The sequence below is a fragment of the Tamandua tetradactyla genome, chromosome 3, assembly GCF_023851605.1.
Source record: "Tamandua tetradactyla isolate mTamTet1 chromosome 3, mTamTet1.pri, whole genome shotgun sequence".
Taxonomy (NCBI): domain Eukaryota; kingdom Metazoa; phylum Chordata; class Mammalia; order Pilosa; family Myrmecophagidae; genus Tamandua; species Tamandua tetradactyla.
Window position 1 is genome coordinate 32,574,421 of NC_135329.1, and position 23,001 is coordinate 32,597,421.

The 23,001-nt window shown below is 37.4% G+C and overlaps 1 protein-coding gene across 2 annotated transcripts in view; it reads right to left on the reverse strand.

Moving 5' to 3' along the window:
* The window catches only part of XKR6 (XK related 6), a 339,020-nt gene that overhangs the window by 234,975 nt on the left and 81,044 nt on the right, over positions 1 to 23,001 (reverse strand). The gene's annotated exons all lie outside the window — the stretch shown is intronic.

Consider the following 23,001-nt stretch of genomic DNA (forward strand, 5'->3'; position numbering starts at 1 on the left):
AAAGAACTATAAGAGGATACTAAGAAAAACCATACACCAACAAATTAGATAACCTGGATGAAATAGACAAATCCTAGAAACACAAAAACTACCTACCCTGACTCAAGAAGAAATGGAATTTCTCAACAAAATAATGACTAGTATAGAGATTGAAACAACAATCAAAAACCTCCCTCAGAAGAAAAGCCCCTGTTCAGATGGCTTCACGGGAGAATTCTACCAAATACACCAAGAAGACTTAATTCCATTTGTGCTCAAACTATGCCAAAAAGTTGAAGAAGAAGGAACACTCCCTACTTCATTCTACAAGACCAACATCACCCTCATACCAAAACTTGATAAAAATGTCACAAGAAAAGAAAATGACAGCCCAATAACCCTTATAAATATCTGGATGTAAAAATCCTCAAAACTCTAGCAAACCAAATCCAACAGCTTTTCAAAAGAATTGTGGACCATGATCAAATGGGATTCTTCCATGGTATGCAAGGGTGGCTCAATGTAAGAAAATCAATTAATGTAATACACCATATTAGCGGAATGAAGGAATAAAAACATGATCATCTCAACTGACAAAGAAAAAGTATTTCATAAAATGTAGCATACTTTCTTGATAAAAACACTTATAAAACACTAAGAACAGAAGAAAACTTTCTGAACATGATAAAAGGCACATAAGGAGAGCCCAAAGTCAACATCATATTTAAGGCTCAAAGACTGAAAGCTTTTCCTCTAAGGTCAGGAACAAGGTAATGATGCCCACTGTCACCACTGTTATTCAAGATTGTACTGGAAGGTCTAGATAGAGAACATAGGCAAGAAAAGAAATAAAATGCATCCAAATTGGAAAGGAAGAAGTAAATGCCGTAATTTACAGAGGATATGATACTATATAGAGAAACCCTTGAAAATTCTACAACAAAGATCTTAGAGCTAATAAATGAATTCAGCAAAGTGGCAGGTACAAGATAAACACCCCCAAATTGGTAGTGTTTATGTGCACTAGTGTGCCGGTTTGAAACTATTATGTACTCCTAGAAAAGCCATGTTTTAACCCTGATCCAATCCCGTGGGGCCAGATCTATTGTTTAGAGTGAGAAACTTTAAATGGATTGTTTCCATGGAGATGTGACATAACCAGCTGTGGGTCCTGATTAGTTTGCCTGAGTATTTATTAAAAGGGGAAACATTATGGAGCAATGTTTCCATTCTCAGAAAAAACAGAACCAACAGAGTTAACACAAGACCGGGACATCTGGAGATGCAGAAAGTAAATGCTCCTGGGGAAGCTGTATGAAACCAGAAACCAAAGACCCTAGCAGTTGCCAGCCACACGCTTCCTTAGCTGACAGAGGTGTTATGGACCCGTCAGCCTTTTTATTTCTTTTAAACGTTTTTTATTGTTAAATATAATATATATACAAAGAAAAGAAGGAAAAAGCAATGATCTTCAAAGTACATTTCAACAAGAACAGATTTCACAGTTGGTTATGGGTTACCATTTCACTATTTCAGATTTTTCCTTCTAGCTGCTCCAAAACACTGGAAGCTAGAAAAAATATATATTTTTTCTTTTTTGTGAAAAATAACGTATGTACAAAAAAGCAATAAATTTCAAAGTACATGATAACAATTAGTTGTAGAAGAGACTTTAGAGTTTGGTATGGGTCACAATTCCACATTTTAGGTTTTTACTTCTAGCTGCTCTAAGATACTGAAACAAAGATATATCAATATAATGATTCAGCAATCATATTCATTTGTGAAACCCTACCTTTTCTGTGTAACTCCACCATTACCTTTCATCTTTCTTCCATTCCTTAGGAATACTTGGGCTATGCCCATTTTTCATGTTGGAAGGGGCCCCATCAGCCTTTCTTGAGTCAAGGCTTCTTTCTCTGGATGCCTTAATATGGACATTTTTATGGCCTTAAAATTGTAAACTTGCAACTTAATAAATTCCTTTACAAAGGAATTTAATAAATCCCTTTATAAAGGCCAACCCATTTCTGGTATATTGCATTCCAGCAGCATTAATAAACTAATTCAACTAGTCATGAACAATCAGAAGAAGAAATCAAGAAAACAATTCCATCCACAATAGCAACCAAAAGAATGAAATAGCTAGAGATAAATCTAAATGTAAAAGATTTATATGCAGAAAACTTCAAAATATTGCCCAAAGAAATCAAAGACAACCTTCCCAAATAAATGGAAGGACCCTCTGTGTTCATGCACTGAAAGACTAAATGATGTTAAGATGTCAATTCCATTCAAGGTGATTTACAGAGTCAACCAATCCCAATCAAAATTTCAACAACTTTCTTTGCAGAAATGGAAAACTTAATCATCAAATTTGTATGTAAGGGTAAGGGGCCCCAAATAGCCAAAACCACCTTGAAAAAGAAGTGGTTGGAGGACTCATACTTTCTGATTTTAAAACTTATTATAAAGACACAGTAATCAAAACAGCATAGTATTGGCAAAAGGACAGACATATAGAGTAATGGGATCAAACAGAGTTCAGAAATCAACTGTCAGATTTATGGCCAAGCAATTTTCAACAAGAGGGTAAAGAATTCTCAATTGAGAAAGAACAGTCTCTTCAACAAATGGTACTGGGAAAACTGGATCTCCATTTGCGAAATACTTGAAGGTGGTCTCCTACACCTTATACCATATATAAAAAAATCAACTCAGAATGATCAAAGTCCTAAATATAAGAGCCAAAACTATAAAATTCCTAGGAGAAAATATAGAGAAGCATCTTTAGGACCTTGTGATGGTTTTCTTAAACTTTAAACTCAAAGCACAAGCAACCTGAAAAAAAAAAGATACATGGACATCATCAAAAGTAAAAACATTTGTGCTTTAAAGGACTTTATCTTGAATATAAAATGAAACTACAGTATGTAAGAAAATGTTTGAAAGGCACATATCTGATAGGAGTTTAATATCCAGAACATGTAAGTCCTACAACTCAATGACAAAGAGATAAACAACCCAAATATAAAATGGGCAACAGACTTGAAAGACATTTCTCCACAGAAGATATACAAACAGCTGAAAATCACATGAGAATATGCTGAACATCATTAACCATTAGGGAAATGCAAATCAAACCACAATGATACCATTTCATACCCACTAGAATGGCTGCTATTAAAAAAACGGAAAATTACAAGTGTTGGAGATGACGCAGAGATGCAGGAACACTTATTCTTTGCTGGTGGCAATGTAAAATGGTGCAGATGCTGTAGAGGCCAGTTTGGCAGTTCCTCAGAAAGTTAAGTACAGAATATTCATATGACCTGGCAGTCCCACTTACAGGTTGTGCTGGTTTGAAAGGATGTATGTACCCTCGAAAAGCCATGCTTTAATCAAAATCCCATTTCATAAAGATAGAATAATCCTTATTCAATACTGCATGTTGGAAACTGTAATCAGATCATCTCCTTGGAGACATGATTTAATCAAGAGTGGTGGTTAAGCTGGATTAGGTGACGACATGTCTCCACCCATTTAGGTGGGTCTTGATAAGTTTCTGGAGTTCTATAAAAGAGGAAACATTTTGGAGAATGAAGATTTAGAGAGAGCAGAGTAGAACGACATAGTCATGAGAAGCAGAGTCCACCAGCCAGCGACCTGTGGAGATGAAGAAGAAAAATACCTCCTGGGGCTTCATGAAACAGACAGGGGAAGCTAGCAGATGACGCCGTATTCACCATGTGCCCTTCCAGACGATAGAGGAACCCTGACCGTGTTCACCATGTGCCTTCCACTTGAGAGAGAAACCCTGAACTTCATCAGCCTTCTTGAACCAAGGTATCTCTCCATGGATGCCTTAGATTGGCCATTTCCATAGACTTGCTTTAATTGGGACATTTTCTCAGCCTTAGAAATGTAAATTAGCAACTTATTAAATTTCCCCTTTAAGTCATTCTGTTTCTGGTATATTGCATTCTGGCAGCTAGCAAACTAGAACATAGGTATATATACCCCAAATAATTTAAAGCAGGGACTTGAACAGATATTTGCACAGCATTCTTCACAATTGCCATAAGATGGAAGCAATCCAAGTGTTCAGCAACCAATAAGTGGATAAAGAAAATGTGGTATATATACACAATGAAATATTATTCAGCTATAAAAAGGAATGAAAGCTCTGATACATAGAAAACATGGATGAACCTTCAAGATATCATGTTAACTGAAAGAAGCCAGACAAATATTGTCGATCTCACTGACATGAAATAGAGTAAGCCAAGTCATAGATTCAAAATCTAGAATACAGGTTACCAGGGAACGGGGTGAAGCCAGGGAAGAAACTCTGTACATTTTTAGTCTTAATGGTTAATTAATTAGTAATAATGGAAAAGTTCTGGTAATAAATGGTGTAGGAAAAAAAAGAGAGAAAGAAAATAAAAACATGAATGAAAATTATCTAATTAAAAAAGGAAACCAGGGCTCAGTGGCAGAGTTCTTGCCTGTCATGCCAGAGACCCAGGTTCGTTCCTGGTACCTGTCCATGTAAAAAAAAAAAAAAGAAAGAAAGAAACCAATGTGCTTGCCATTTTTCTGTTTTTTATACGCAGAAATACAAACTTAAGAAAAGCTCACTCAGGTTTACTTCTCAGCTTTGCAGAAGTCAGGCTATGTCACCTGGGATAAACAACTTATAAAGCTGTCTCTTGTCCTTCTAGGATTGTAGTAAGTTGTTGAGTTTTCCAAGGGTCAGAAACTAATCCTCACAGCATTAGCAAACTGATCTGTTAAGTGTATTGAAGAGAGCTGTCTCCTAGAGATGGTCTCACTTGACAGGCTTGCTACAGTCAGAATGCCAATTCAACAACATAAAATGAAAATTTATGAAAACTGCCAAGGGGATCAAGAGAAATTAGAGTGCTGCAACCAATGTATTCCCCCCACCCCCAACAAACCATATTGGAAGTTTATATATAATCAAAGGGAACCACAGATTTGAATCATTTGCTCAATGCATTCTTTCTATGTTGACGTGCCACGCAGAAAGTCAAATTATGATCAATCATTTCGTCTGGTGAGCAAAGAAAGCAAAGCAAAGGAATCAATCTAATTTATATATTTAACAACATCAGAGTATAGTCTTGTGTATCATTTTCTACAATAAGAACATTATTCTAGTACAACACAGTACAAGACAGGGTACTCTGGCTAGTACTTAGATACTAACATTGTCAAAATTGCCTCAACTATGTGGCTAATCCAACTCCCTTCTTAACAGTACTATTCTTAATTAGATGCAAAATAATCTAGCAAGCTATAGTCAAGTTCAGCTAGCCTGGATATCATTCTGACTTACTGAATTTGAGGCCAAGGGCTACCATTTTCTTTACTAATCAATCATGCGATCTGTAGGTTACTTATCTTCTCTAAAGTTGTTTCCTCCTTTGTAAAATAGAGATTCTTATAGTAGGTACCTTGCCAAATTGGTAACAGGATTATTCACCTGGCAAATGCCCTAGCATACAACAGTACTCAGTAAATGTTAGCTGGTATTAGCTACTATTGAAGTTGACTTTATAAGCTCTGATCCCCTCTAAATTTGGTGGCAAATGGGATATTGTCAACGATACACATTAATTAGGATATAGGTCGGGCCACTTTAACTGAGGCCAGCAGAACAGTGGCTCAAACAAAAGAAGTTTCATCTCACGCTCATGTAAAAGCTCCAGGTTGAAGATGGTACGAAGAAATAAGGAAACTACATACCATGGGTGATCTAGGGTCAGGTTCCATTTTACTGCCTTACAGCAGCTATTTTCAAAGTATAATCCACTTTGTGGACCTTCTGAAAGGTCCAAAGTTATAATAAAACTAAGATATTGTCTTTTCCTTCTCATTCTATTATGAGGTACAATGGGGTTTTCCAGAGGCTTTACAACAGCAGAGACCACATTGCTCTGATGGCTAATGGAATATATACGCATGCATTTTTTGTATTTTAAAATTTCTTGGCTTTAACTTCACAAACTGTAACTATTAATAGATATAGTATATATAAACCAAATCTCCTTCATGTCCTCAATAATTTTCAAGAGTGTAAAGGGGACCTGAGACCAAAGTTTGAGACAGTTGACTTAGAGTGATTACCTCACTGACATGGTCAGTGCTGTCTGACAGAGAGGAAAAGAGGGCACAGATATCAACATAACAAGTAGACAAAAAATATGTAAGGACATAAGGAATTTAAATGACCCATTAATTAGCTATATATATGCTTGTACTTAAGACAATACACATTCCTTCCAAATGTTTGAATGCTTACAAAGACTGATTATGTATTATGTTATGAAGAAAATGTCAATATATTTCAAAAAGAAAAATCAATATAAGCCAATTTGTAACAGAACTGTAAATTAATAAAATAATACATCAAATACAGTGATTTACTTGGAAATACAGGATACCCCTTTGGAAATCAAGGGGATATAAAAATGAACAATTTTAACCAACTACGTAAAAATCACTACATATCAAACATTGGAATGTAGTCAAAGCCACAATGTATATATCCTTTAGCAATTCAATTCAATGAATTCAATCTATAGTTAACACAGTGATTCAAAAAACATGATCTAAAATCTCTGTTCTTTACCAGCACTGCTTTGATTTATGATGTAATAATGAAGATTTATCAGGTGAAAACACACATAGGTAAAGTTTTCAGGTGACTACATCTTACCCTTTCAAGCATCATCTAGTGCTTGTTAAAAGTGAGGAACTCTGGTTCCAATTCCAGCTTTGCCACTACACCAACTAGCTAAGTTTCCTACACTGGCTGTTTAAATGCTTTGAGTCTGTTTCTGTGGCTATAAAACTATGAAGATGAGCAAAATTAGATGATCCCTAAGGTGTCTTTTAAGAATGAAATTATTAAATATGCAGAAATTCTACATTTTAATCCATTTTTAAGGAATTTTGGGATGGTTAGGTTCATGTGTCAATTTGGCAAGGGAATGGTGTCAAGTTGTGTGATCAAGCAAACACTGGCTTAATCATTATTGTGAGGACCTTTTGTGGACTTAAATCATCAGTAAACTGATTGCATCTATGACTGATTACATTTATGATCAACTAAGGAGTGTCTTCAGCAATGAGATGTTTAATTCAATCAGTAGAAAGCTTTAATTTAAAAGGGGAAGTGATGACTTCAGCAGTCAGAAAACAGAACTTTCACTTCTACTTCAGCCAGCCTACTCCTCCTAGGGAATTCACTGAAAACTCTCATTGGAGTTGCCAGCTTGCAACCTGGCCTATTGAAGTTAGACTCATATATCCCTACAGCTGTATGACACCCTTATAAAATCTTAATACTATTTACAGATATCTCCTGCTTGTGCTATCTCCCTAGAGGACAGTGACTCAGGCACCTTTGGTACCAGAAGTGGGGTACTGCAATTTGCAAATACCAAAAAATGCTGGAACAGCTTTATAAATGGACAAGGGAAAGATTCTGGAAGAACTGTGAGTACTTTATTGAAATGGCCTAGGCTGTTTTGAACAAACTGTTGGTAAGAAATATGGATGCTAAAAGTACAACTGATGAGTCCTTAGACTGAAATGATGAATATGTCATTGAAAACTGGAAGAAAGGCAATGTTTTACTGGCAGGGAATTTGGCAAAATTGAGTCTTTGTGCTGGATGAAAGGCAGAATTTGAAGGTGATAAGCTTAGATATATGGCTGAGGAAATTTCCAAACTAAATGTGGAAAATGCAATCTGGCTTCTTGTAGCTTACAGTAAAATGCAAGGAAAGAGATAAGCTGAGAATGGAACTTTTGGGTACAAAAAAAACTAGAAACTGACAGCTTGAAAAAATTCTGAGTTCTCAGAAAGCGAGTCCCCAGAGAATATAGCCCCATATGAGGACTTAACCAAATACTCCTGCACTAAATTAGCCAAGCCAGTGCAAGTCAGGATTGGAGATAGGGTTATCCAGAAAGATTTTTTTTGAAAATCCTATGGTTTGATGGCTGGAATCCTTGTGTGCTGCATGTGATACCAATGAGTTTTTGTGAGATCTGTGGTTTTGTGGAATTACTGCCAGTCTGAACTTGAAGGGACAGAAAAGGGACAGATTGAAGGAAAAATGTAGCCTGGAGCCAAGAAATCTTGGGCCAGGAGACTGGAACCACCCATGTACATGGAAAGGATGAGTTTGACCCAAAGTTTGCACAAGGCAGGCCTTCTTCCCCATTGTTCAGGAAGTGTTTTAAGACCTCAGACGTCTTGGGTACTGAGGCAAATTTGGCCACCCAGTTGTTCAGGAAGAGTGCTGCTACTCCAGGCTTCAGAGAAGGTGGAACACATTCCCCAGGACTGGGGAAAGCCTGGCCAACAACCTACTGTTCTGAAATGGATCCTGTGCCCCAGAGATGGGAGAGTCTGGTTGCCACCATAATGCTTGAAGAGGGTGAAAATGAGAGCATGGCCATCTCCCCAGTGTTTGGAGATGTTATATCCCTCACCTCTGTATTTTGAGAGAGCAGGGCTGCATGCAAGCCCTTAGAAACAGTGGGATTGCCATTCTCTCAAGGCCCAAATTCCTTCCTATAGAAATAGGAGCACTCACTCTATGACTGTCCCTCCTTTGTATACTGGAAGTAGATAACCTGTTCTAAGATTCAGAGCTGGAAAAGAATTATGCCTTAGGATAGACAACACCACTAACTGATTTTGATGAAACATTGGAGTTAATATTGCTACTGAAATGATTTAAGGCTTTTGTAATATTGTGATAAGCTGAATGTATTTTGCATTTTGGGGACCAGTGGGTGGAGTGGGCCGATTTGAAGCTGTTATGTACGCCAGAAAAGACCATGTCCTTTTTTGTTTGTTTGTTTAATATTTTTATTGAATCTTCACACCCATACATTCCATACATGGTGTAAAATCAATGGCTCACAATATCATCACATAGCTGTGTATTCCTCACCGTGATCATTTTTACAACATTTGTATGTTTCCAGAAAAATAAAAAGAAAAAAGAAAAAATTCATACATTCCAAGCACCTTACCCCTCCCTCTCATTGACCACTAGTATTTAAATCTACCCATTTTATTTTACCGCTTATCCCCCCATATTTATGTTTTATTTCATATTTTTTTACTCATCTGTCCATAACCTGGATAAAAGGAGCATCAGACACAAGGTTTTCACAATCAGAGTCACACTGTAAAAGCTGTATCATTAAACAATTTTCTTCAAGAATCAAGGCTACTGGAACACAGTTCAACAGTTTCAAGGTATTTCCCTCCAGCCACTCCAATACACCATAAACTAAAAAGGGATATCTATATAATACATAACAATAACCTCCAGGAAAACATCTTGACTCAGTCTGAAATCTCTCAGCCAGAGACTTAATTTTGTCTCATCTCTCTCTTCCGCCTTCTGGTCAAGAAGGCTTTCTCAATCCTACGATGCTGGGTCCTCGCTCATCCCAGGAGTTCTGTCCTAAGTTACCAGGGAGATTTACACCTCTGGGAGTTATGTCCCACGTGTGTGTGTGCGCACAGAGAGGGGAGGCAGTGAGTTTACCTGTTGAGTTGTCTTAGAGAGAGAGGCCACATCTGCACAACAAAAGAGGTTCTCTGGGGGTGACTCTTAGGCCTAATTTTAAGTAGGCTTAGCATATCCTTTGCAGGGATAAGGTTCATAGGCATGAACCCCAAGATCAATGGCCCAGCTTACTGATTTGGTTGTTCCCACTGCTTCTGAGAATATCAGAAATTTTCCAAATGGAAAAGTTGAATATTTCCTTCTTTCTCCTCAGTCTCCTGAGGGGAATTTGAAAATACATTTTTAATCACGGTCCAAATTACTCTGGGATATAGCTGGGCATCACACTCACCTGGATAAACCAACAAAACCTCATGCCCTATTCAGGATTCCATGTACTTATGGTGTTCAACTAAATTGACCATACAAGTTAAATTAGGAAATGCACTACCCAAAGTATAAATTTTGCACCAAATAAACATCTCTGCCTTCGGTCCCATATAGAAGCTGAAGTTTTTGAATATGAACCACATCATCCTTTACCCTTATTCTGATTTACTTTAGTCCTATCCAGATCCACTTCATTCATATCTCTACTCGATGTCTGATCACTTTTTTAACTTTTAAAACCATTCCTGTTTGGGGTACTGCTGACTTTCATAGCTTCAGAGAGCTATCTCTGTGTCTCAGGTGTCACATAAATACCCAATGTTTCTGGAAACAACCAGTAATAAACAAACATCTCAGCTTGTCTCAGAATTTAGAAATATCAGTTGTATCTCCTGAATATATGCGACTGCTGAAAGAACTTACAATCTAGGACCCTTTTCAGTGGGCACCAACTTGATAACCCATGTTTTTAACTAAAGTTCACTGAGTTTTTATATTATAGTTAGTCCATATGATTGAGGCATGATATACTTGTCTTTTTCTTCCAGACATTTCATTCAGCATACAGTCCTTAAGGTTCATACACCTAGTTGCATGTCTCACAACTTCATTCCTTCTGTGACTGCTCAACAGTCCACTGTATGTATACACCATAGTTTCCCTTTCCTCAGTCACTGTACTCTGAGGCAACCTTCATCCACCGTTGATTGGGAACATCTGCCACCAGAAACACAAGTACGCAGATGCCCATTTGTATCCCCACATTGTTCCTCCAGGTTTATACTGAGCAATGGGGTTTCAGGATCTTATGGCAATGCCACCCCTAGTCTCATGTTCCTCCATATAAATCTGATGATTGACTTTTTCATTTCTGCAAAGGAGGTTGTTGGAATTTTCATTGGGATTGCATTGAATCTATAAATTTCTTTAAGCAGGACTGAGAGCTTAGTATTTCTTCTTCCAATCCAATGAACATGGAATATCCTACCATTATTTGGGTCTTTGACTTCTTTTAGCAATATTTTGTAGTTTTCCATGTACAAGTCCTTTACACTCTTGGTTAGATTTATTCCTAGATATTTGATTCTTTTAGTTGCTATTATAAATGGAATTTTTTTCTTGATCTCTTCTCCTGATTGCTCATTTTTGCTCATTTTGCATGTGCAGAATCACTACTAATTTGGGGGGTGTTACTTTTGTACCCACCCTTTTACTAATCTCATTTATTAGCTCTAAGGGCTTTGTTGTGGATTTTTCAGAATTTTTTGTTTATAGGATCACATCATCAGCAGATAGGGAAAGTTTTACTTCTTCCTTTACAATTTGGATGCTTTTTATTTCTTTTTCTTGCCTAACTGCTCTGGCAAGAACTTCCAATACAATGATGAATAACAGCAGTTAATGGTGAGCATTCTTGACTTGTTCCTGATCATAGAGGGAAAGCTTTCAATCTTTCACCATTAAGTAGGATATAAGCTAACATCCTGTCTTGAATTTGTCATTTCTTATGGCTTCAGGGATGTCTGCATTTACAGGAACATGAATGCCTGTGGTACTACCTTTGTAACAGACTTTCTCTTCTTCTTGCATTCTGTGCAGCAGGATTTAAGGCAGGTAGCATTTTGCAAAAGGCTGGTTTGACTTCATTGTTTCTTACACTCTTTTATCTGCAAATTTGCAAGCTACTTCTGCCTGTAGGGCAAGTTCTAAGAGGGCAAGTCAGAGATGAGTTTCCTGGTTCATTCTTTCCAGTTGCCACCTGGAGATTGGCACTGACATATGGATACCCTAGAATGCACAATGAGGTTACTCTGTGTCCTCTGGAACTGGGCCAGGTACCCACAATCAGAGCACAGGTTGACCCCACTGTCAGTGGGGACAGTAATGGGTAAGGGCCAATAAGGGCAAGATGAGCTTCTGCTGTTTCTAAAGCTGCACTTTCTTTGTTCTGGCCTTACTGCAACTCTTAAGACTCTTACATGGGGTTTTGTGAAAGATGGCTCTGAAAGTCTTGGGTAGTTTTGTAGGGGAACATAGGCTGCCATTTTTTAGTTGACTGGTAGCTCTCTGAGTTCTCATTAATTTATATATTTTCAGATTACAACACGACACATACAGAAACCAGAGGAACATGAAATGTAGAGGGAAGAAATTCCCCACAATCTCACCCTCATGGAAATAATCATAAGTTTGTTGAATATTCTTCTATATTTTTTCTTATGTGCTGTGCTGGTTTGAAATGATGTATACACCCTAGAAAAGCCATGTTTTAATCCTAATCCCATTCTGTAAAGGCAGCCATTTCTTCCAATCCCTATTCAGTATTGTATGTTTGAAACTGTAATTAGATCATCTCCCTGGAGACGTGATTTAATCAAGACTGGTTGTTAAACTGGATTAGGTGGAGGCATGTCTCCACCCATTAGGATGGGTCTTGATTAGTTTACTGGAATCCTATAAATGAGGAAACATTTTGGAGAAAGCAGGATATTCAGAGAGAACAGAGAATGCTGCAGCACCACAAAGTAGAGAGCCCACCAGCCAGTGACCTTTGGAGATGAAGAAGGAAAATGCTTCCTGGGGAGCTTTATGAAACAGGAAGCCAGGAAAGAAAGCTAGCAGATGATGCTGTGTTTGCCACATGTCTTTCCAGATGAGAGAGAAATGTTCGCCAGGTGCCTTCTCACTTGAGAGAGAAACCCTGAACTTCACCGGCCTTGTTGAACCAAGGTATCTTTCTCTGGATGCCTTTGATTGGGCATTTCTATACAATTGGGACATTTTCTCGGTTTTAGAACTGCAAACTAGCAACTTATTAAATTCCCCTTTCTAAAAGCCATTCTGTTTCTGGTATATTGCATTCTGGCAGCTAGCAGACTAGAACATGTGCTTATTATTAACACTTTTAGCTTACAAAAGTGGGACTACAGCATGTACTATTAGGCAGTTTGCTTTTTAAGAACATCTTGTACATCTTTCCTTACTAGTGCACAGAGCTCTGATTATGTGTAATATCTATGTAGAATTACATGTAGAATTACAATCAATACACTACTGAAAACATGTTTCTCAATTTTTTCATAAATGGAATACAGTTCTTCAGTCAGTTTCTTGATAGGTATTTACTTTTTCTACTTATGTTCATATTTGTAGGATAAATATTTCAGGTACATAGAATACAAACATAAAACCCTTGTGAAACAGTTTCCAAGTTTTTCTTCCTCTAAAGTATTATAAGTCTTTTAAAGCTGATAGCCATATTTATATTAATTTGTTGTCCTTGTCATTTTTTCTTTTATTGCCTTTTTAATTTTTCTGTATAAATCTTGTTCACGTTTCTACCCATACATTACTTATTTTATAAGCTTTTTGCATATTAGGAAAGTTACTTTTAATTCATATGTACTACAGGTTTTTTCGTTCACTCAGTTTGTCTCATGAACTTATTTACCGGTGGTTAGTAGTTTATGTTTTTTTTTTTTTGGTCATTTAGTAATTTAAAATCTTAAAGCCTGTGTTATTCAATTTATTAATTTCATGCACTATTTCTGCGTTGGATTCGTGTTTCAAAAGGTCTGCCTTCAAAGTTCAGGAAAAAATTTTACTCACATTTTCTATATTCACATCTTTGATTCATCTGGAGTTTATTTTGGTTTTAAGAAATAAATTGTAGGAATTCACCACTCCTCCCACTTCTAAAAGACTTAAAAGTAGGCCCAGCACCATTTATTGCCTCTGATTTGGAATGTCACATGTACAAACAATTGTCTCCCTTTATTTGCAATTTCTTCCGTTCTTTTTTGCTTGTACAAGTTGCATATAAATACAATGCTTACTTTTCTAATGTAACTTACATTGATATAGAACATACATGCAGAAAAATAGAGCATACATACAAATACATCTGTATACCTCAATGAATTTTGACGAAGTGAGCACACATATAACCATTACCTACATCAAGAAAGCAGAACCCAGAAATTGCCTTGGTGTGACCCTCTACCTCCCCTGCCCAGCCTGGCACAAATGTAACAATGATCTTGAATTCTAACACTGTGGAAGAGTTTTGCCTGTTTGTGAATTTTATGTGGATGGAATCATGTACAGTAAGTTTTCTTTGGTGTCTGACCTCTGTGTCTCAACACTGTTTTTGTGACTTCTCCATGTTATTTATAGCTGTAGTCTGCTCTTTCTCATTGCTGTTAAATGGTATTCCATTATATGGATATAGAGTTGCCTTACCCATTTTACTGTTGATGGCATTTGGGTTGCTTCTGGATTGAAGGAATAATACTATGTACATGCTTGTATTATTCTTTTAGGTAGACTTATGTATACATTTCTTTAGGGTGTAGACGTTCTAGAACTAAAATTGCTGTTATGGTTTTGTTTGTTTTAATATACCATTCACCTAGTTAACATTTGCATTCGGTCTAGCTTCCTTCATGTAATTTTCTTCTACCTTCCTCTTCTGTTTCTATTAACTTTCAGCTTCTGGCTGCACCCTCTGTGGCCTTTTCTGTGTCTGTGACCTTCCCCCATCAGGCCTTCAGTTATAGGATTAAGATCCATCCTGAGCCACACTTTATCACATCAGCTGGAATGGATTAAGTTTCAGAACATGTTTTTTGGGGGTGCATAGCCCCCCAAACACCTCAGTAGCAGAGATTTAAACTATTTTCTGTGGTTCAGATTTAGTGGTGACCTATAGACTCTGACACGGTTTTAACTGTAGTCTTCTAGATAATTTTACCATTGTGTCTTCAACTTCTCTTTTGAACTAACAATTGTTTATGAGAGAGTTTTAGAATTCTAACAGGTTAGAGTTTTTGTCATTAGGGCTTCATTGTTAAAACTCTCCTTTCATATTCAGAATATGTGAATGATTTCCTTTATAATTTAAATGCTCTTTATTTCTCTAACATGTGTTCCATTTTTGTGTAGTCTTGTAAATCCTCGAATAGTAGTGTTAACTGTTCCTTTTCCTAGATGCCTGAATATGTGTATGTGACTCAATTTATATTTTTTCTGGATTGTTACTTATTTTCTTAGTGAATCTGAGAACAAAAGATATTTGTTCACTTCCCCTGCCATCAGGGCAGAACTGCTGCTTCTCTCGCGAGATTTGCACGAGGGAGAGCGCGCGGCTGCACCGGGAGGCCGGGCCGAGCGGTACCTGTCTGAATAGTTGCAACTTGTCCCAGAAAGCTACTGAAGTGCAACTGCCACAAGTTGGTTTACAGATGTGGGGACTTCCGGAGAAGATGGCGGCTTAGTAAGACGCGCAGGTCTTAGTTACTCCTCCAGAACAGCTACTAGGGAAGTAGAAATGATACAAAACAGCTCCCAGAGCCACGACAGAGACCAAGAAGACAGCGTACCCCATTCTGGAACGGCTGATTGGCTGGGAGAACCCGCTGCGGTGAGATCACCAAGGGGCGCGAGCTTCCCCGGGCCGGGGCAGCAGGCGGCCGAAGTCCCTCCCTCCCTCCTTCCCGGGCGGGCTGGGAGAATTGGACAGGCAATCCTCTCAAGCTGTGGCGGCTGGCGCCACCCCCCACCATGCACGGTCCCCCGGACCAGCTCGGAGAATTGGATTGGAGATCCCCCAAGCCGCGGAGACCGGCGACCGGGGTCCTTTCCAAGCACGTGGCTTCCCGGTGCGGCTGGGAACGGTGGATAGGCACTCCCCCAAGCCGCGGCAGCCGGCAACCCCCCCTGCCATGCTTGACACCCCGGGCCGGCTGGGAAATTTGGACAGGCGCTCCCCCAAGCTGCGGAGGCCGGCGCCCCCCCACCACGCTTGGCGTCCTGGGCCAGCTGGGAAATTTGGACAGGTGCTACCCCAAGCCGCGGAGCCCGGCGACCATCCCCACGCGTGTATTCCCGGGCCGGCTGGGAGATTCGGACTGGCACTTCTCCAAGCCACTTCGGCTGGCGAACTTCCCCTACAGCGAGACTTTTCCAAAGTTAAAGGAGCCACAGCATCTTTTACTGGTGGGACTCGCAGACAGACAAGCGCCACGAGCGCCACATACTGGGCAGGATAAGGAAAACAGAGCCCAGAGATTTCACAGAAAAATCTTTCAACCTGCTGGGTCCCACACCCAGGGAAATCTGATTAAATACCCAGACGCCAGGAGAAGATAACGGATCACGCTCAGAAAATTGAAAATATGGCCCAGTCAAAGGAACAAACCAATAGTTCAAATGAGATACAGGAGCTGAGACAACTAATGCCGAATATACAAACAGAAATGGAAAACCTCCTCAAAAACCAAATCAATAAATTGAGGGAGGACATGAAGAAGACATGGGCTGAACAAAAATAAGAAACAGAAAAACTGAAAAAACAAATCACAGAACTTATGGGAGTGAAGGACAAAATAGAAAAGATGGAAAAAACAATGGATACCTACAATGGTAGATTTAAAGAGACAAAAGCTAGAATTAGTGAATTGGAGGATGGAACGTCTGAATTCCAAAAAGAAACAGAAACTATAGGGAAAAGAATGGAAAAATTTGAACAGGGGATCAGGGAACTGAATGACAATATGAAGCGCACAAATATACGTGTTGTGAGTGTCCCAGAAGGAGAAGAGAAGGGAAAAGGAGGAGAAAAACTAATGGAAGAAATTATCACTGAAAATTTCCCAACTCTTATGAAAGACCTAAAATTACAGATTCAAGAAGTGCAACACACCCCAAAGAGAATAGACCCAAATAGGCGTTCTCCAAGACACTTACTAGTTAGAATGTCAGAGGTCAAAGAGAAAGAGAGGATCTTGAAAGCAGCAAGAGAAAAACAATCCATCACATACAAGGGAAACCCAATAAGACTATGTGTACATTTCTCAGCAGAAACCATGGAAGCAAGAAGACAGTGGGATGATATATTTAAATTACTAAAAGAGAAAAACTGCCAACCAAGACTACTATATCCAGCAAAATTGTCCTTCAAAAATGAGGGAGAAATTAAAACATTCTCAGACAAAAAGTCACTGAGGGAATTTGCGACCAAGAGACCAGCTCTGCAAGAAATAATAAAGGGAACACTAGAGTCAGATACGAAAAGACAGAAGAGAGAGGTATGGAGAAGAGTGTAGAAAGAAGGAAAGTCAGATATGATATATATAATACAAAAGGCAAAATGGTAGAGGAAAATATTATCCAAACAGTAATAACACTAAATGTTAATGGACTGAATTCCCTAATCAAAAGGCATAGACTCGCAGAATGGATTAAAAAACAGGATCCTTCTATATGCTGTCTAAAGGAAACACATCTTAGACCCAAAGATAAACATAGGTTGAAAGTGAAAGGTTGGGAAAGGATATTTCATGCAAATAACAACCAGAAAAGAGCAGGAGTAGCTATACTAATATCCAACAAATTAGACTTCAAATGTAAAACAGTTAAAAGAGACAAAGAAGGACACTATCTATTAATAAAAGGAACAATTAAACAAGAAGACATAACAATCATAAATATTTATGCACCAAATCAGAATGCCCCAAAATACGTGAGGAATACACTGCAAACACTGAAAAGGGAAATACACACATATACCATAATAGTTGGAGACTTCAATTCACCACTACCATCAATGGACAGAACATCTAGACAGAGGATCAATAAAGAAATACAGAATTTGAATATTACTATAAATGAGCTAGACTTAACAGACATTTATAGGACATTACATCCCACAACAGCAGTATACACCTTTTTCTCAAGTGCTCACGGATCATTCTCAAAGATAGACCATATGCTGGGTCACAAAGCAAGTCTTAACAAATTTAAAAAGATTGAAATCGTACACAACACTTTCTCGGATCATAAAGGAATGAAGTTGGAAATCAATAATAGGTGGAGTGCCAGAAAATTCACAAACACGTGGAGGCTCAACAACACACTCTTAAACAACGAGTGGGTCAAGGAAGAAATTGCGAGAGAAATTAGTAAATATCTCAAGGTGAATGAAAATGAAAACACAACATACCAAAACCTATGGGACGCAGCAAAGGCAGTGCTAAGAGGGAAATTTATTGCCCTAAATGCCTATATCAGAAAAGAAGAAAAGGCAAAAATTCAGAAATTAACTGTTCACTTGGAAGAACTGGAGAAAGAACAGCAAACTAATCCCAAAGCAAGCAAAAGGAAAGAAATAACAAAGTTTAGAGCAGAAATAAATGAAATTGAAAACATGAAAAGAAGAGAGAAAATCAAAAAGACCAGAAGTTGGTTCTATGAGAAAATCAATAAGATTGACGGGCCCTTAGCAAGATTGACAAAAAGAAGAAGAGAGAGGATGCAAATAAATAAGATCAGAAATGGAAGAGGAGACATAACCACTGACCTCACAGAAATAAAGGAGGTAATAACAGGATACTATGAACAACTTTATGCTAATAAATACAACAATTTAGATGAAATGGATGGGTTCCTGGAAAGACATGAACAACCAACTTTGACTCAAGAAGAAATAGATGACCTCAACAAACCAATCACAAGTAAAGAAATTGAAACAGTCATTCAAACGCTACCTAAAAAGAAAAGTCCAGGACCAGAAGGCTTCACATGTGAATTCTACCAAACATTCCAGAAAGAATTAGTACCAACTCTCCTCAAACTCTTCACAAAAATTGAAGTGGAGGGAAAGCTACCTAATTTACTCAATGAAGCCAACATCACCCTCATACCAAAACCAGGCAAAGATATTACAAAAAAAGAAAACTACAGGCCAATCTCTCTAATGAATATAGATGCAAAAATCCTCAACAAAATTGTAGCAAACGAATCCAACAACACATTAAAAGAATTATACATCATGACCAAGTAGGATTCATCCCAGGTATGCAAGGATGGTTCAACCTAAGAAAATCAATTAATGTAATACACCATATCAACAAATCAAAGCAGAAAAATCACATGATCATCTCAATTGATGCAGAGAAGGCATTTGACAAGGTTCAACATCTTTTCCTGTTGAAAACACTTCAAAAGATAGGAATACAAGGGAACTTCCTTAAAATGATAGAGGGAATATATGAAAAACCCACAGCTAATATCATCCTCAATGGGGAAAAATTGAAAACTTTCCCCCTAAGATCAGGAACAAGACAAGGATGCCCATTATTACCGCTATTATTCAACATCGTATTGGAGGTTCTAGCCAGAGCAATTAGGCAAGAAAAAGAAATACAAGGCATCAAAATTGGAAAGGAAGAAGTAAAACTATCACTGTTTGCAGACGATATGATACTATATGTGGAAAACCCGGAAAAATCCACAGCAAAACTACTAGAGCTAATAAATGAGTATAGCAAAGTAGCAGGTTACAAGATCAACATTCAAAAATCTGTAGTGTTTCTATACACTAGCAATGAACAAGCTGAGGGGGAAATCAAGAAACGAATCCCATTTACAATTGCAACTAAAAGAATAAAATACTTAGGAATAAATTTAACTAAAGAGACAAAAGACCTATACAAAGAAAACTACAAAGAACTGTTAAAAGAAATCACACAAGACTTAAATAGATGGAAGGGCATACCGTGTTCATGGATTGGAAGACTAAATATAGTTAAGATGTCAATTCTACCTAAATTGATTTACAGATTCAATGCAATACCAATCAAAATCCCAACAACTTATTTTTCAGAAATAGAAAAACCAATAAGCAAATATATCTGGAAGGGCAGGGTGCCCCGAATTGCTAAAAGTATCTTGAGGAAAAAAAACGAAGCTGGAGGTCTCACGCTGCCAGACTTTAAGGCATATTATGAAGCCACAGTGGTCAAAACAGCAAGGTATTGGCATAAAGATAGATATATCAACCAATGGAATCGAATAGAGTGCTCAGATATAGACCCTCTCATCTATGGACATTTGATCTTTGATAAGGCAGTCAAGCCAACTCACCTGGGACAGAACAGTCTCTTCAATAAATGGTGCCTAGAGAACTGGATATCCATATGCAAAAGAATGAAAGAGGACCCGTATCTCAAACCCTATACAAAAGTTAACTCAAAATGGATCAAAGATCTAAACATTTGGTCTAAGACCATAAAACAGTTAGAGGAAAATATAGGGAGATATCTTATGAAACTTACAATTGGAGGTGGTTTTATGGACCTTAAACCTAAAGGAAGAGCACTGAAGAAAGAAAGAAAGAAATGGGAGCTCCTCAAAATTACACACTTTTGTGCATCAAAGAACTTCATCAAGAAAGTAGAAAGACAGCCTACACAATGGGAGACAATATTTGGAAACGACACATCAGATAAAGGTCTAGTATCCAGAATTTATAAAGATTGTTCAACTCAACAACAAAAAGACAGCCAACTCAATTACACAATGGGAAAAAGACTTGAACAGACACCTCTCAGAAGAGGAAATACAAATGGTCAAAAGGCACATGAAGAGATGCTCAATGTCCCTGGCCATTAGAGAAATGCAAATCAAAACCACAATGAGATATCATCTCACACCCACAAGAGTGGCCATTATCAACGAAACAGAAAATGACAAGTGCTGGAGAGGATGCGGAGAAAGAGGCACACTTATCCACTGTTGATGGGAATGTCAAATGGTGCAACCACTGTGGAAGACAGTTTGGCGATTCTTCAAAAAAAATGAATATAGAATTGCCATACGACCCAGCAATACCATTGCTAGGTATCTACTCAGAGGACTTAAGGGCAAAGACACAAACGGACATTTGCACACCAATGTTTATAGTAGCATTATTTACAATTGCAAAGAGATAGAAACAGCCAAAATGTCCATCAACAGACGAGTGGCTAAACAAACTGTGGTATATACATACGATGGAATATTATGCAGCTTTAAGACAGAATAAACTTATGAAGCATGTAATAACATGGATGGACCTAGAGAACATTATGCTGAGTGAGTCTAGCCAAAAACTAAAAGACAAATACTGTATGGTCCCACTGATGTGAACCGACATTCGAGAATAAACTTGGAATATGTCATTGGTAACAGAGACCAGCAGGAGTTAGAAACAGGGTAAGAGAATGTGTAATTGGAGCTGAAGGGATACAGACTGTGCAACAGGACTAGATACAAAAACTCAAAAATGGACTGCACAGTAATACCTAATTGTAAAGTAATCATGTTAAAACACTGAATGAAGCTGCATCTGAGCTATAGTTTTTTGTTTGTTTGTTTGTGTCTTTTGTTTTTTTCTTTTTCCTTTTATTTTTTATCATTTTTATTTTTTCTCTATATTAACATTCTATACCTTTTCCTGTTGTTTTGCTAGTTCTTTTCCTAAATCGATGAAATGTACTAAGAAATGATGATCATGCATCTATGTGATGATGTTAAGAATTACTGATTGCATATGTAGAATGGAATGATTTCTAAATGTGTTAATTTCTTTTTTCTTTAATTAATAAAAAAAACCAAAAAAAAGATATTTGTTAAAATTTTTATTTTTACTGATGCCTTTCTGTCAGTTTCTTTCTACCATTGTAGTTTAAATGTATGAAACGTATGTATATTTAATTTTTAACAGGTTTATTAAGGCATAATTGACATACAAAAAAACTGAATACATTACAAATGCAAAATTTGATGTTTCGAAATGTGTATTCCCATGAAAACATCACCACAATCACAATAATGAGTATACCCATCACTCCCAAATTTCCTTGTGTTCCTTGGTAATCCCTTCTTAATATCCCATCCCATCCCATCAGTAGGAATCTACTGATGTGCTTTCTGTCACTGTAGATTAGTTTGCATTTTCTAGAATTGTATGTTAATGCAATTATATAGCATGCTCTCCGTTTCGTTTGGTTTATTTCACTCAGCTTAGCTGAGATTCATTCATGATGTGTGCATTAGTAGTTCACTCCCTTTTATTTCTGAGAAAATGTTCCATTGTTTCGATACACCAGTTTGTATATCCATTCATCTGTTAAAAGATCCTTGGGTTGTTTACAGAATGAGGCTATTACAAATAAAAAACATTTGTATACAAGTCTTTGTATGGTTATGTTTTCATTTCTCTTGAGTAAATGCCTAAGTGGAATGGCTGAATCATATTGTAGGTCTATGTTTAAAGTTTTAAGAAACTGCCATACTCTTTTCCAAAGTAGCTATACCATTTTACATGTGTATCAGTAGAGATTGGAGGTGCTTCATGTTCTTAGCAACACTTGGTATGATCAATTGCAATATTAGCCATTCTAATAGGTGTGTAATGATATCTCATTGTGGCTTTAATTTGCATTTTCCTAACAATTAGTGATGTTGAACATATTTTTAACAATTAGTGATGTTGAACATATTTTCATGTGCTATTATCTTCTTTAGGAAAGTGTCAGTTCAGATTTTTTGCCCATTTCTAATTGGGTTGTTTGGTTTAATTAGGTTTCTTTGCTTTGAGAAATCTTTATTCTGGATACAAGTATTTTTTTTTTTAACATGGTCAGGCACTGGGAATCAAACCCGGGTCTCCAACGTGGCAGCCGAGAAGTCTGCCTGCTGAGCCACTGTGGCCCTGGATACAAGTCTTTTTACAAGTCTTCTGTCAGATAGATAATGCTTTGAAAACAAATGCTTTAACAAGACTTTCTAACAAGCAGAAGTTTTTAATTTTCGTGAAGTCCATTTCACTAATTTTCTTCTCTTTCGGATCATGCTTTGGTATCATATTTCAGAAATCTTTGCCTGATCCAGTAACACAAATTTTCTTTTTTTTATATGTTTTATAGTTTTAGGTTTTACATTTTGGTCTGTGATCTATTTTAACTTATTTTTTTGTATATGGTATATAGTATGATCCAGCTATCTTTTTTGTCTTTATTTTTTGCATACGAATATTCATTCAGTTGTTCAGTACCATTTTTGAAAAGGTAATCCTTTCTTTACTGAATTACCTTTGCCCTTTTGTCAAACACTAGTTGACCATAAATGTGTGAAATCTATTTCTAGGCTCTCTTCTGTTCCAGTAATGTATCTGTGTATCTGATGCCAAGACTATACTGTTTTGACAACTTTAGCTTATGAAATACTCTTAAAGTTGAGCAGT